Below are 2,912 nucleotides of genomic sequence, written 5' to 3'. Positions count from 1 at the left end.
ATATATAGGTGTGTGTATGCATAATGTCTGCATATATATATATTTGTATGTGTGTATATGTATATATATGTGTGTGTGTATATATGTATATATAAGCCACATCAGACGCCATGAACGGGCTAAGGTGTAGGTGCAGGAGGTGGTCAAACTCTGTGTAAGGAGTAGACAACCACTATGTATATATATATATATATATATGCATGTATGTATATGTGTGTGTATAGTGTGTATATATATATATATATATATGAGGGAGAGGACTAATACATGTTTTTATGCTGAGTATATCTAGTTCTCTCCACATAGATATATATATATATACAATCCAAATGAGACAGAGAATGAATTTAGCACATCTTTATTATTAGTCAGTTTTTTTCAGTAGAACTCCATTTCTCAAGCCGTTGCCTGTAAATGATTTCATGGTGAAAAGTTATGCAATATTTGCCGTTGACTTCATTGGAATGGCACTTCATCAGAGTTGCATCAAAAGGTGCTTCCTTACATTGTACATGAAGAGGTATACTCTTACTTTCTTATATGCATTTATGTATTACATAAATAATGTGTGTCTATGTAGTTGATATTGTTGAAAACTATTTACAGTGGAACTCTAGAGTGAAACTTTGATGAGGTTGATATTTGTCTGGGACCTCAGATTTCCATTTTAATGGCTTATGCAGCCAGTAATTATGTATGTGTGTGTGTGTGTGTATGTGTGTGTGTGTAAATATCTACCAATGAGAATGAGTGATCAATGCAGCATTGGTGGGTAAGGATTCTTTGTGTATTAGGGTTACCATTGGTTTCATGTCAGGAAAATATCTCAACAATTCTAAAGCCGATCGCATAAAAAATTTGGTGTTTATCTCCATTACACACACACATTATATGGGTGAGTGAGTGTGTGTGCATTAATTAGTGATCGACAAAAAATCATGAGTCAGGTACTCCTCACCTTCGTTAGTTTTACAAGAAACAGTGCACTTAGAGCCAAGTTATTGTCTAATATCCTACACATACACACAGAGACATTGATGCAAAAAAAAAAATTAAACCACTTGGGTTTCATCATCACCATCATTTAACGTCCGCTCTCCATGCTAGCATGGGTTGGACGATTTGACTGAGGACTGGCGAACCGGATGGCTGCACCAGGCTCCAATCTGATCTGGCAGAGTTTCTACAGCTGGATGCCCTTCCTAATGCCAACCACTCAGAGTGTGTAGTGGGTGCTTTTTATGTGCCACGGCACAAGGGCCAGTCTGGCGGTACTGGCAACGGCCACACTCAAATGGTATTTTTTACGTGCCACCTGCACAAGTGCCAGTAAGGCGAAGCTGGAAATGATCGTGCTCAAATGGTGCTTTTTACGTGAAGGAATGGAAATTTTCAGATGATGAATAGTCAAGTATAAATATAAAGATATCTATATATTAACAGAGCAAGCTCACACTGAATACAAAGACAGAAAAATAAAGGGGAGAAGGTATAGTGTGACAAGTCCGATAGCATGTATACATGTAAATAGAGAGAAACCAAAGCCTGAAAATTTTCAGATGAGGGATATTCAATTGTAAATATATAGGCATTTATATATTAGCAGAACAAACTTACAGAGTACTTCTCTCTGTTTCTATGTACACATGTATATATATTTTGTATATCAAACCCAAGCAGTTTTATTTGTTTACTTGGATCATTGTCTCCATATCCACTCACCTGGGTTCCTCTTATCGATACTCTTTACCCACCAAGGAATTGGTTGTTGGTAAAGGCTTCAAAGTACAAGTTCAAATCCTTTGAGTGCTACTAAGTGTTTTCTATATTGAGAATCTCTGAATCTCATCAGTTAACTCTCTCACACTCACACAAAGGCGTGTGGCTTGTGTGCATGTGTGTGAACAAGATAGACTCAATAGTGATCTGCCGTGTGTATGGAAAGGAGGAGAAACGTGAGAGTAAGGGGAAGAGAGAGAGAGAGAGAGAGAGGCTTCATGTGTTACCTACTTTCACATCACTCTCTGACCCTTAAGTGTCTTTAGTGGATTCTTGTTGCAAGCATTTAAGTCATGTCTTTGATCTGAAGACAGTAGCATTGTTACCCCTGTCTCAAGATCATAATCAATGCCCTTTTCACTTTTATCATTATTGTGCGTGAGAAGACCCGGCAAGCCAAGTAAGATCGTTGCCAGTGCCCCAGGACTGGTTCTTGTGCGGGTGGCACATGAGATGCACCATTTTGAGCGTGGCCGTTGCCAGTACCGCCTGACTGGCTCCCGTAGGATTTTCGAGCGAGATCGTTGCCAGTGCCCTTGGACTGGCTCTTGTGCGGGTGGCACATAAAAGACACCATTTCGAGCGGGTGACACGTAAAAGCACCCACTACACTCTCTGAGTGGTTGGCGTTAGGAAGGGCGTCCAGCTGTAGAAACTCTGCCAAATTAGATTGGAGCCTGGTGTTGCCATCCGGTTTCACCAGTCCTCAGTCAAATCGTCCAACCCATGCTAGCATGGAAAGCGGACGTTAAATGATGATGATATCTATATATGATACATACACACACTCATCTATATATGCATGAACAGGTATTTATATAAGGCTTTGTTAATTTGAATATTTGACTTTGTTTCCATGTGCGTGTTATGTCGATTTATGAACAACTTTTTCAATGTATTTGCACTAAGTAATATATATATATGTATATATATATGGAAAGAAGTGGTGTGCTCCTATGCAGGAAAAAATATAGAATTTGTTTTGGAGTTTGAAAATGCACCTGAATTTTAAAAACGTACTTTTTAAATAGATTTATTCGCATTCATACCAAAACTATTTTCAACAATTTTTTGTTTATCAATGGTAAAACACCCTTGTTTTATTTATATATATATATATATATATATATATA

This window comes from Octopus bimaculoides, chromosome 27 (assembly GCF_001194135.2).
Source record: "Octopus bimaculoides isolate UCB-OBI-ISO-001 chromosome 27, ASM119413v2, whole genome shotgun sequence".
NCBI lineage: Eukaryota > Metazoa > Mollusca > Cephalopoda > Octopoda > Octopodidae > Octopus > Octopus bimaculoides.
The sequence above is the reverse complement of the archived record's forward strand: the minus strand, read 5'-3'. Positions refer to the sequence as shown.